Source organism: Taudactylus pleione, unplaced genomic scaffold (assembly GCF_031769625.1).
Source record: "Taudactylus pleione unplaced genomic scaffold, aTauple2 ptg000317l, whole genome shotgun sequence".
Taxonomy (NCBI): Eukaryota; Metazoa; Chordata; class Amphibia; order Anura; family Myobatrachidae; genus Taudactylus; species Taudactylus pleione.
Genome location: NW_028284718.1, coordinates 4,345,019 through 4,358,537, shown reverse-complemented (window position 1 = coordinate 4,358,537; position 13,519 = coordinate 4,345,019). Strand labels below are relative to the sequence as shown.

The 13,519-nt window shown below is 33.1% G+C and overlaps 7 non-coding genes across 7 annotated transcripts; all 7 read left to right on the top strand.

The window, feature by feature from the left end:
• The first annotated feature begins 715 nt into the window (after positions 1-715).
• Positions 716-787, top strand: TRNAP-AGG (transfer RNA proline (anticodon AGG)). The gene has a single exon. It is a non-coding gene; the product is annotated as a tRNA-Pro (tRNA).
• A 1,217-nt stretch (positions 788-2,004) lies between these two features.
• Positions 2,005-2,076, top strand: TRNAP-AGG (transfer RNA proline (anticodon AGG)). Its single transcript has one exon. It is a non-coding gene; the product is annotated as a tRNA-Pro (tRNA).
• A 2,505-nt stretch (positions 2,077-4,581) lies between these two features.
• TRNAP-AGG (transfer RNA proline (anticodon AGG)) lies at positions 4,582-4,653 on the top strand. Its single transcript has one exon. It is a non-coding gene; the product is annotated as a tRNA-Pro (tRNA).
• Positions 4,654-7,159: 2,506 nt separating this feature from the next.
• Positions 7,160-7,231, top strand: TRNAP-AGG (transfer RNA proline (anticodon AGG)). The gene has a single exon. It is a non-coding gene; the product is annotated as a tRNA-Pro (tRNA).
• Positions 7,232-8,448: 1,217 nt separating this feature from the next.
• Positions 8,449-8,520, top strand: TRNAP-AGG (transfer RNA proline (anticodon AGG)). The gene has a single exon. It is a non-coding gene; the product is annotated as a tRNA-Pro (tRNA).
• A 2,506-nt stretch (positions 8,521-11,026) lies between these two features.
• Positions 11,027-11,098, top strand: TRNAP-AGG (transfer RNA proline (anticodon AGG)). Its single transcript has one exon. It is a non-coding gene; the product is annotated as a tRNA-Pro (tRNA).
• A 1,217-nt stretch (positions 11,099-12,315) lies between these two features.
• Positions 12,316-12,387, top strand: TRNAP-AGG (transfer RNA proline (anticodon AGG)). Its single transcript has one exon. It is a non-coding gene; the product is annotated as a tRNA-Pro (tRNA).
• Positions 12,388-13,519: the final 1,132 nt, after the last annotated feature.

Here is a 13,519-nt window from a genome sequence, read left to right as displayed (position 1 = left end):
TCTGATTTTCTCAATTGGCTAAGTCAATAGCATCAACTGAGTTTTGTTTTTGCCATACTCCCAATAGAATTTGTACATACTTATGAATCTTGCCTTCATCATTTTCCTATTGCCTTTCTTCTATTTATGCATGATTTACACATAGCTTTTTACAAGTCTTGGGTTTTATCGATCAGACAAGTCCAAACTCTGTCGCCATTTTTATATCTTGTCACTGCACTTTCCAAATAAGCACACATAGAAAACTATCAATAGAATCTTACGGAAACATTTTAGTTGTACTACAAATAAGAGCATACTTATTAAAATTTCAACCGTATTGTGGTATATCAGGAAAACTGCAGGTTCCCTTCAGTCTAGATAGCTTTGAATGTTTTAAAAGAATAGTCTCACTTTGAAACACAAAAAGTTCAAAAATGAAATTGCAAGGTTTTCTTTTGCCTTTCTTCTGTGTCTGGAAGCATGATTTGTACATTGCAAATGACAAGTCTTTAGCTTCGTCCATGAGAGAAGCCCAAACTCTGTAGGCACTCACAAATCTTGTCCCTGCACTTTTCCTATATGCATACCTTAGAAAACTATCAACTGGACCATAAGGAAATGTTTTATTTATTCTACAAATTCATTTTTACATAAATGTATATGGTGTTTTAAAAACAAAAAGCTATTTTCTAAAAATCAATTGAAAAATCCAAAGAAAAATCTTCAGGTAGGTGGCTCGTTGGCCTAGGGGTATGATTCTCGCTTAGGGTGCGAGAGGTCCCGGGTTCAAATCCCGGACAAGCCCAGATTTTCAGATTCTTTGAAATGGTTCTATTATCTTATTGTAGTCAATTTCCTGAGTGAATTTCAACTGAATGTTGTTTTTTCAAAACTCTCAAAATAGATTGTATTTACTCATTTGCACAATTGAATTTTGTTTTTTGTCAAACTGCTATAATTATTTGTCAGTACTTATCTGCACACAGCATGTGACATGTCTTGGGTTTTATCCATCAGAAAAACACTGCTGGGCATCATAAAACTTTGCACAGCAATTTTCAAGCAAGTATACTTAGAAAATGATTGACTATTAGGAAATATTTTATTTATGCTAATATTTCCTCCTTGTACACATTAGTGACTGCTTTAAAATAATATAATTTTCACATAAAATTGGTTAAGATATCAAATAAAACATGCTTACTTGATGATTCTATGATTTTCGTTTTGGGCGCGACAGGTCCCTGGTTCAATTCCCTGACGAGCCCTCTCTTTCTTTTTACGGTGCATCTCATGGTTTATATATATCTGATTTTCTCAATTGGCTAAGTCAATAGCATCAACTGAGTTTTGTTTTTGCCATACTCCCAATAGAATTTGTACATACTTATGAATCTTGCCTTCATCATTTTCCTATTGCCTTTCTTCTATTTATGCATGATTTACACATAGCTTTTTACAAGTCTTGGGTTTTATCGATCAGACAAGTCCAAACTCTGTCGCCATTTTTATATCTTGTCACTGCACTTTCCAAATAAGCACACATAGAAAACTATCAATAGAATCTTACGAAAACATTTTAGTTGTACTACAAATAAGAGCATACTTATTAAAATTTCAACCGTATTGTGGTATATCAGGAAAACTGCAGGTTCCCTTCAGTCTAGATAGCTTTGAATGTTTTAAAAGAATAGTCTCACTTTGAAACACAAAAAGTTCAAAAATTAAATTGCAAGGTTTTCTTTTGCCTTTCTTCTGTGTCTGGAAGCATGATTTGTACATTGCAAATGACAAGTCTTTAGCTTCGTCCATGAGAGAAGCCCAAACTCTGTAGGCACTCACAAATCTTGTCCCTGCACTTTTTCTATATGCATACCTTAGAAAACTATCTACTGGACCATAAGGAAATATTTTATTTATTCTACAAATTAATTTTTACATAACTGTATATGGTGTTTTAAAAACAAAAAGCTATTTTCTAAAAATCAATTGAAAAATCCAAAGAAAAATCTTCAGGTAGGTGGCTCGTTGGTCTAGGGGTATGATTCTTGCTTAGGGTGCGAGAGGTCCCGGGTTCAAATCCTGGACGAGCCCAGATTTTCAGATTCTTTGAAATGGTTCTATTATCTTATAGTAGTCAATTTCCTGAGTGAATTTCAACTGAATGTTGTATTTTCAAAACTCTCAAAATAGATTGTATTTACTAATTTGCACAATTGAATTTTGTTTTTTGTCAAACTGCTAAAATTATTTGAAAGTACTTATCTGCACACAGCATGTGATATGTCTTGGGTTTTATCCATCAGAAAAACTCTGCTGGGCATCATAAAACTTTGCACAGCAATTTTCAAGCAAGTATACTTAGAAAATTATTGACTATTAGGAAATATTTTATTTATGCTAATATTTCCTCCTTGTACACATTAGTGACTGCTTTAAAATAATATAATTTTCACATAAAATTGGTTAAGATATCAAATAAAACATGCTTACTTGATGATTCTATGATTTTCGTTTTGGGCGCGACAGGTCCCTGGTTCAATTCCCTGACGAGCCCTCTCTTTCTTTTTACGGTGCATCTCATGGTTTATATATATCTGATTTTCTCAATTGGCTAAGTCAATAGCATCAACTGAGTTTTGTTTTTGCCATACTCCCAATAGAATTTGTACATACTTATGAATCTTGCCTTCATCATTTTCCTATTGCCTTTCTTCTATTTATGCATGATTTACACATAGCTTTTTACAAGTCTTGGGTTTTATCGATCAGACAAGTCCAAACTCTGTCGCCATTTTTATATCTTGTCACTGCACTTTCCAAATAAGCACACATAGAAAACTATCAATAGAATCTTACGGAAACATTTTAGTTGTACTACAAATAAGAGCATACTTATTAAAATTTCAACCGTATTGTGGTATATCAGGAAAACTGCAGGTTCCCTTCTGTCTAGATAGCTTTGAATGTTTTAAAAGAATAGTCTCACTTTGAAACACAAAAAGTTCAAAAATGAAATTGCAAGGTTTTCTTTTGCCTTTCTTCTGTGTCTGGAAGCATGATTTGTACATTGCAAATGACAAGTCTTTAGCTTCGTCCATGAGAGAAGCCCAAACTCTGTAGGCACTCACAAATCTTGTCCCTGCACTTTTCCTATATGCATACCTTAGAAAACTATCTACTGGACCATAAGGAAATATTTTATTTATTCTACAAATTAAATTTTACATAAATGTATATGGTGTTTTAAAAACAAAAAGCTATTTTCTTAAAATCAATTGAAAAATCCAAAGAAAAATTTTCAGGTAGGTGGCCTGTTGGCCTAGGGGTATGATTCTTGCTTAGGGTGCGAGAGCTCCCGGGTTCAAATCCCAGACAAGCCCAAATTTTCAGATTCTTTGAAATGGTTCTATTATCTTATTGTAGTCAATTTCCTGAGTGAATTTCAACTGAATGTTGTTTTTTCAAAACTCTCAAAATAGATTGTATTTACTAATTTCCACAATTGAATTTTGTTTTTTGTCAAACTGCTAAAATTATTTGTAAGTACTTATCTGCACACAGCATGTGACATGTCTTGGGTTTTATCCATCAGATAAACACTGGTGGGCATCATAAAACTTTGCACAGCAATTTTCAAGCAAGTATACTTAGAAAATTATTGACTATTAGGAAATATTTTATTTATGCTAATATTTCCTCCTTGTACACATTAGTGACTGCTTTAAAATAATATAATTTTCACATAAAATTGGTTAAGATATCAAATAAAACATGCTTACTTGATGATTCTATGATTTTCATTTTGGGCACGACAGGTCCCTGGTTCAATTCCCTGACGAGCCCTCTCTTTCTTTTTACGGTGCATCTCATGGTTTATATATATCTGATTTTCTCAATTGGCTAAGTCAATAGCATCAACTGAGTTTTGTTTTTGCCATACTCCCAATAGAATTTGTACATACTTATGAATCTTGCCTTCATCATTTTCCTATTGCCTTTCTTCTATTTATGCATGATTTACACATAGCTTTTTACAAGTCTTGGGTTTTATCGATCAGACAAGTCCAAACTCTGTCGCCATTTTTATATCTTGTCACTGCACTTTCCAAATAAGCACACATAGAAAACTATCAATAGAATCTTACGGAAACATTTTAGTTGTACTACAAATAAGAGCATACTTATTAAAATTTCAACCGTATTGTGGTATATCAGGAAAACTGCAGGTTCCCTTCTGTCTAGATAGCTTTGAATGTTTTAAAAGAATAGTCTCACTTTGAAACACAAAAAGTTCAAAAATGAAATTGCAAGGTTTTCTTTTGCCTTTCTTCTGTGTCTGGAAGCATGATTTGTACATTGCAAATGACAAGTCTTTAGCTTCGTCCATGAGAGAAGCCCAAACTCTGTAGGCACTCACAAATCTTGTCCCTGCACTTTTCCTATATGCATACCTTAGAAAACTATCAACTGGACCATAAGGAAATATTTTATTTATTCTACAAATTCATTTTTACATAAATGTATATGGTGTTTTAAAAACAAAAAGCTATTTTCTAAAAATCAATTGAAAAATCCAAGAAAAATCTTCAGGTAGGTGGCTCGTTGGTCTAGGGGTATGATTCTCGCTTAGGGTACGAGAGGTCCCGGGTTCAAATCCCGGACGAGCCCAGATTTTCAGATTCTTTGAAATGGTTCTATTATCTTATAGTAGTCAATTTCCTGAGTGAATTTCAACTGAATGTTGTTTTTTCAAAACTCTCAAAATAGATTGTATTTACTAATTTGCACAATTGAATTTTGTTTTTTGTCAAACTGCTATAATTATTTGTAAGTACTTATCTGCACACAGCATGTGACATGTCTTGGGTTTTATCCATCAGAAAAACACTGCTGGGCATCATAAAACTTTGCACAGCAATTTTCAAGCAAGTATACTTAGAAAATTATTGACTATTAGGAAATATTTTATTTATGCTAATATTTCCTCCTTGTACACATTAGTGACTGCTTTAAAATAATATAATTTTCACATAAAATTGGTTAAGATATCAAATAAAACATGCTTACTTGATGATTCTATGATTTTCGTTTTGGGCGCGACAGGTCCCTGGTTCAATTCCCTGACGAGCCCTCTCTTTCTTTTTACGGTGCATCTCATGGTTTATATATATCTGATTTTCTCAATTGGCTAAGTCAATAGCATCAACTGAGTTTTGTTTTTGCCATACTCCCAATAGAATTTGTACATACTTATGAATCTTGCCTTCATCATTTTCCTATTGCCTTTCTTCTATTTATGCATGATTTACACATAGCTTTTTACAAGTCTTGGGTTTTATCGATCAGACAAGTCCAAACTCTGTCGCCATTTTTATATCTTGTCACTGCACTTTCCAAATAAGCACACATAGAAAACTATCAATAGAATCTTACGGAAACATTTTAGTTGTACTACAAATAAGAGCATACTTATTAAAATTTCAACCGTATTGTGGTATATCAGGAAAACTGCAGGTTCCCTTCTGTCTAGATAGCTTTGAATGTTTTAAAAGAATAGTCTCACTTTGAAACACAAAAAGTTCAAAAATGAAATTGCAAGGTTTTCTTTTGCCTTTCTTCTGTGTCTGGAAGCATGATTTGTACATTGCAAATGACAAGTCTTTAGCTTCGTCCATGAGAGAAGCCCAAACTCTGTAGGCACTCACAAATCTTGTCCCTGCACTTTTCCTATATGCATACCTTAGAAAACTATCTACTGGACCATAAGGAAATATTTTATTTATTCTACAAATTAAATTTTACATAAATGTATATGGTGTTTTAAAAACAAAAAGCTATTTTCTTAAAATCAATTGAAAAATCCAAAGAAAAATTTTCAGGTAGGTGGCCTGTTGGCCTAGGGGTATGATTCTTGCTTAGGGTGCGAGAGCTCCCAGGTTCAAATCCCAGACAAGCCCAAATTTTCAAATTCTTTGAAATGGTTCTATTATCTTATTGTAGTCAATTTCCTGAGTGAATTTCAACTGAATGTTGTTTTTTCAAAACTCTCAAAATAGATTGTATTTACTAATTTCCACAATTGAATTTTGTTTTTTGTCAAACTGCTAAAATTATTTGTAAGTACTTATCTGCACACAGCATGTGACATGTCTTGGGTTTTATCCATCAGAAAAACACTGGTGGGCATCATAAAACTTTGCACAGCAATTTTCAAGCAAGTATACTTAGAAAATTATTGACTATTAGGAAATATTTTATTTATGCTAATATTTCCTCCTTGTACACATTAGTGACTGCTTTAAAATAATATAATTTTCACATAAAATTGGTTAAGATATCAAATAAAACATGCTTACTTGATGATTCTATGATTTTCATTTGGGGCGCGACAGGTCCCTGGTTCAATTCCCTGACGAGCCCTCTCTTTCTTTTTACGGTGCATCTCATGGTTTATATATATCTGATTTTCTCAATTGGCTAAGTCAATAGCATCAACTGAGTTTTATTTTTGCCATACTCCCAATAGAATTTGTACATACTTATGAATCTTGCCTTCATCATTTTCCTATTGCCTTTCTTCTATTTATGCATGATTTACACATAGCTTTTTACAAGTCTTGGGTTTTATCGATCAGACAAGTCCAAACTCTGTCGCCATTTTTATATCTTGTCACTGCACTTTCCAAATAAGCACACATAGAAAACTATCAATAGAATCTTACGGAAACATTTTAGTTGTACTACAAAAAAGAGCATACTTATTAAAATTTCAACCGTATTGTGGTATATCAGGAAAACTGCAGGTTCCCTTCTGTCTAGATTGCTTTGAATGTTTTAAAAGAATAGTCTCACTTTGAAACACAAAAAGTTCAAAAATGAAATTGCAAGGTTTTCTTTTGCCTTTCTTCTGTGTCTGGAAGCATGATTTGTACATTGCAAATGACAAGTCTTTAGCTTCGTCCATGAGAGAAGCCCAAACTCTGTAGGCACTCACAAATCTTGTCCCTGCACTTTTCCTATATGCATACCTTAGAAAACTATCAACTGGACCATAAGGAAATATTTTATTTATTCTACAAATTCATTTTTACATAAATGTATATGGTGTTTTAAAAACAAAAAGCTATTTTCTAAAAATCAATTGAAAAATCCAAAGAAAAATCTTCAGGTAGGTGGCTCGTTGGTCTAGGGGTATGATTCTCGCTTAGGGTGCGAGAGGTCCCGGGTTCAAATCCCGGATGAGCCCAGATTTTCAGATTCTTTGAAATGGTTCTATTATCTTATAGTAGTCAATTTCCTGAGTGAATTTCAACTGAATGTTGTTTTTTCAAAACTCTCAAAATAGATTGTATTTACTAATTTGCACAATTGAATTTTGTTTTTTGTCAAACTGCTAAAATTATTTGTAAGTACTTATCTGCACACAGCATGTGACATGTCTTGGGTTTTATCCATCAGAAAAACTCTGCTGGGCATCATAAAACTTTGTACAGCAATTTTCAAGCAAGTATACTTAGAAAATGATTGACTATTAGGAAATATTTTATTTATGCTAATATTTCCTCCTTGTACACATTAGTGACTGCTTTAAAATAATATAATTTTCACATAAAATTGGTTAAGATATCAAATAAAACATGCTTACTTGATGATTCTATGATTTTCGTTTTGGGCGCGACAGGTCCCTGGTTCAATTCCCTGACGAGCCCTCTCTTTCTTTTTACGGTGCATCTCATGGTTTATATATATCTGATTTTCTCAATTGGCTAAGTCAATAGCATCAACTGAGTTTTGTTTTTGCCATACTCCCAATAGAATTTGTACATACTTATGAATCTTGCCTTCATCATTTTCCTATTGCCTTTCTTCTATTTATGCATGATTTACACATAGCTTTTTACAAGTCTTGGGTTTTATCGATCAGACAAGTCCAAACTCTGTCGCCATTTTTATATCTTGTCACTGCACTTTCCAAATAAGCACACATAGAAAACTATCAATAGAATCTTACGGAAACATTTTAGTTGTACTACAAATAAGAGCATACTTATTAAAATTTCAACCGTATTGTGGTATATCAGGAAAACTGCAGGTTCCCTTCTGTCTAGATAGCTTTGAATGTTTTAAAAGAATAGTCTCACTTTGAAACACAAAAAGTTCAAAAATGAAATTGCAAGGTTTTCTTTTGCCTTTCTTCTGTGTCTGGAAGCATGATTTGTACATTGCAAATGACAAGTCTTTAGCTTCGTCCATGAGAGAAGCCCAAACTCTGTAGGCACTCACAAATCTTGTCCCTGCACTTTTCCTATATGCATACCTTAGAAAACTATCAACTGGACCATAAGGAAATATTTTATTTATTCTACAAATTCATTTTTACATAAATGTATATGGTGTTTTAAAAACAAAAAGCTATTTTCTAAAAATCAATTGAAAAATCCAAAGAAAAATCTTCAGGTAGGTGGCTCGTTGGTCTAGGGGTATGATTCTCGCTTAGGGTGCGAGAGGTCCCGGGTTCAAATCCCGGACGAGCCCAGATTTTCAGATTCTTTGAAATGGTTCTATTATCTTATAGTAGTCAATTTCCTGAGTGAATTTCAACTGAATGTTGTTTTTTCAAAACTCTCAAAATAGATTGTATTTACTAATTTGCACAATTGAATTTTGTTTTTTGTCAAACTGCTATAATTATTTGTAAGTACTTATCTGCACACAGCATGTGACATGTCTTGGGTTTTATCCATCAGAAAAACACTGGTGGGCATCATAAAACTTTGCACAGCAATTTTCAAGCAAGTATACTTAGAAAATTATTGACTATTAGGAAATATTTTATTTATGCTAATATTTCCTCCTTGTACACATTAGTGACTGCTTTAAAATAATATAATTTTCACATAAAATTGGTTAAGATATCAAATAAAACATGCTTACTTGATGATTCTATGATTTTCGTTTTGGGCGCGACAGGTCCCTGGTTCAATTCCCTGACGAGCCCTCTCTTTCTTTTTACGGTGCATCTCATGGTTTATATATATCTGATTTTCTCAATTGGCTAAGTCAATAGCATCAACTGAGTTTTGTTTTTGCCATACTCCCAATAGAATTTGTACATACTTATGAATCTTGCCTTCAGCATTTTCCTATTGCCTTTCTTCTATTTATGCATGATTTACACATAGCTTTTTACAAGTCTTGGGTTTTATCGATCAGACAAGTCCAAACTCTGTCGCCATTTTTATATCTTGTCACTGCACTTTCCAAATAAGCACACATAGAAAACTATCAATAGAATCTTACGGAAACATTTTAGTTGTACTACAAATAAGAGCATACTTATTAAAATTTCAACCGTATTGTGGTATATCAGGAAAACTGCAGGTTCCCTTCTGTCTAGATAGCTTTGAATGTTTTAAAAGAATAGTCTCACTTTGAAACACAAAAAGTTCAAAAATGAAATTGCAAGGTTTTCTTTTGCCTTTCTTCTGTGTCTGGAAGCATGATTTGTACATTGCAAATGACAAGTCTTTAGCTTCGTCCATGAGAGAAGCCCAAACTCTGTAGGCACTCACAAATCTTGTCCCTGCACTTTTCTTATATGCATACCTTAGAAAACTATCTACTGGACCATAAGGAAATATTTTATTTATTCTACAAATTAAATTTTACATAAATGTATATGGTGTTATAAAAACAAAAAGCTATTTTCTTAAAATCAATTGAAAAATCCAAAGAAAAATTTTCAGGTAGGTGGCCTGTTGGCCTAGGGGTATGATTCTTGCTTAGGGTGCGAGAGTTCCCGGGTTCAAATCCCAGACAAGCCCAAATTTTCAGATTCTTTGAAATGGTTCTATTATCTTATTGTAGTCAATTTCCTGAGTGAATTTCAACTGAATGTTGTTTTTTCAAAACTCTCAAAATAGATTGTATTTACTAATTTCCACAATTGAATTTTGTTTTTTGTCAAACTGCTAAAATTATTTGTAAGTACTTATCTGCACACAGCATGTGACATGTCTTGGGTTTTATCCATCAGAAAAACACTGGTGGGCATCATAAAACTTTGCACAGCAATTTTCAAGCAAGTATACTTAGAAAATTATTGACTATTAGGAAATATTTTATTTATGCTAATATTTCCTCCTTGTACACATTAGTGACTGCTTTAAAATAATATAATTTTCACATAAAATTGGTTAAGATATCAAATAAAACATGCTTACTTGATGATTCTATGATTTTCATTTTGGGCGCGACAGGTCCCTGGTTCAATTCCCTGACGAGCCCTCTCTTTCTTTTTACGGTGCATCTCATGGTTTATATATATCTGATTTTCTCAATTGGCTAAGTCAATAGCATCAACTGAGTTTTGTTTTTGCCATACTCCCAATAGAATTTGTACATACTTATGAATCTTGCCTTCATCATTTTCCTATTGCCTTTCTTCTATTTATGCATGATTTACACATAGCTTTTTACAAGTCTTGGGTTTTATCGATCAGACAAGTCCAAACTCTGTCGCCATTTTTATATCTTGTCACTGCACTTTCCAAATAAGCACACATAGAAAACTATCAATAGAATCTTACGGAAACATTTTAGTTGTACTACAAATAAGAGCATACTTATTAAAATTTCAACCGTATTGTGGTATATCAGGAAAACTGCAGGTTCCCTTCTGTCTAGATAGCTTTGAATGTTTTAAAAGAATAGTCTCACTTTGAAACACAAAAAGTTCAAAAATGAAATTGCAAGGTTTTCTTTTGCCTTTCTTCTGTGTCTGGAAGCATGATTTGTACATTGCAAATGACAAGTCTTTAGCTTCGTCCATGAGAGAAGCCCAAACTCTGTAGGCACTCACAAATCTTGTCCCTGCACTTTTCCTATATGCATACCTTAGAAAACTATCAACTGGACCATAAGGAAATATTTTATTTATTCTACAAATTCATTTTTACATAAATGTATATGGTGTTTTAAAAACAAAAAGCTATTTTCTAAAAATCAATTGAAAAATCCAAAGAAAAATCTTCAGGTAGGTGGCTCGTTGGTCTAGGGGTATGATTCTCGCTTAGGGTGCGAGAGGTCCCGGGTTCAAATCCCGGACGAGCCCAGATTTTCAGATTCTTTGAAATGGTTCTATTATCTTATAGTAGTCAATTTCCTGAGTGAATTTCAACTGAATGTTGTTTTTTCAAAACTCTCAAAATAGATTGTATTTACTAATTTGCACAATTGAATTTTGTTTTTTGTCAAACTGCTATAATTATTTGTAAGTACTTATCTGCACACAGCATGTGACATGTCTTGGGTTTTATCCATCAGAAAAACACTGCTGGGCATCATAAAACTTTGCACAGCAATTTTCAAGCAAGTATACTTAGAAAATTATTGACTATTAGGAAATATTTTATTTATGCTAATATTTCCTCCTTGTACACATTAGTGACTGCTTTAAAATAATATAATTTTCACATAAAATTGGTTAAGATATCAAATAAAACATGCTTACTTGATGATTCTATGATTTTCGTTTTGGGCGCGACAGGTCCCTGGTTCAATTCCCTGACGAGCCCTCTCTTTCTTTTTACGGTGCATCTCATGGTTTATATATATCTGATTTTCTCAATTGGCTAAGTCAATAGCATCAACTGAGTTTTGTTTTTGCCATACTCCCAATAGAATTTGTACATACTTATGAATCTTGCCTTCATCATTTTCCTATTGCCTTTCTTCTATTTATGCATGATTTACACATAGCTTTTTACAAGTCTTGGGTTTTATCGATCAGACAAGTCCAAACTCTGTCGCCATTTTTATATCTTGTCACTGCACTTTCCAAATAAGCACACATAGAAAACTATCAATAGAATCTTACGGAAACATTTTAGTTGTACTACAAATAAGAGCATACTTATTAAAATTTCAACCGTATTGTGGTATATCAGGAAAACTGCAGGTTCCCTTCTGTCTAGATAGCTTTGAATGTTTTAAAAGAATAGTCTCACTTTGAAACACAAAAAGTTCAAAAATGAAATTGCAAGATTTTCTTTTGCCTTTCTTCTGTGTCTGGAAGCATGATTTGTACATTGCAAATGACAAGTCTTTAGCTTCGTCCATGAGAGAAGCCCAAACTCTGTAGGCACTCAAAAATCTTGTCCCTGCACTTTTCCTATATGCATACCTTAGAAAACTATCAACTGGACCATAAGGAAATATTTTATTTATTCTACAAATTCATTTTTACATAAATGTATATGGTGTTTTAAAAACAAAAAGCTATTTTCTAAAAATCAATTGAAAAATCCAAAGAAAAATCTTCAGGTAGGTGGCTCGTTGGTCTAGGGGTATGATTCTCGCTTAGGGTGCGAGAGGTCCCGGGTTCAAATCCCGGATGAGCCCAGATTTTCAGATTCTTTGAAATGGTTCTATTATCTTATAGTAGTCAATTTCCTGAGTGAATTTCAACTGAATGTTGTTTTTTCAAAACTCTCAAAATAGATTGTATTTACTAATTTGCACAATTGAATTTTGTTTTTTGTCAAACTGCTATAATTATTTGTAAGTACTTATCTGCACACAGCATGTGACATGTCTTGGGTTTTATCCATCAGAAAAACACTGCTGGGCATCATAAAACTTTGCACAGCAATTTTCAAGCAAGTATACTTAGAAAATTATTGACTATTAGGAAATATTTTATTTATGCTAATATTTCCTCCTTGTACACATTAGTGACTGCTTTAAAATAATATAATTTTCACATAAAATTGGTTAAGATATCAAATAAAACATGCTTACTTGATGATTCTATGATTTTCGTTTTGGGCGCGACAGGTCCCTGGTTCAATTCCCTGATGAGCCCTCTCTTTCTTTTTACGGTGCATCTCATGGTTTATATATATATGATTTTCTCAATTGGCTAAGTCAATAGCATCAACTGAGTTTTGTTTTTGCCATACTCCCAATAGAATTTGTACATACTTATGAATCTTGCCTTCATCATTTTCCTATTGCCTTTCTTCTATTTATGCATGATTTACACATAGCTTTTTACAAGTCTTGGGTTTTATCGATCAGACAAGTCCAAACTCTGTCGCCATTTTTATATCTTGTCACTGCACTTTCCAAATAAGCACACATAGAAAACTATCAATAGAATCTTACGGAAACATTTTAGTTGTACTACAAATAAGAGCATACTTATTAAAATTTCAACCGTATTGTGGTATATCAGGAAAACTGCAGGTTCCCTTCTGTCTAGATAGCTTTGAATGTTTTAAAAGAATAGTCTCACTTTGAAACACAAAAAGTTCAAAAATGAAATTCCAAGGTTTTCTTTTGCCTTTCTTCTGTGTCTGGAAGCATGATTTGTACATTGCAAATGACAAGTCTTTAGCTTCGTCCATGAGAGAAGCCCAAACTCTGTAGGCACTCACAAATCTTGTCCCTGCACTTTTCCTATATGCATACCTTAGAAAACTATCAACTGGACCATAAGGAAATATTTTATTTATTCTACAAATTCATTTTT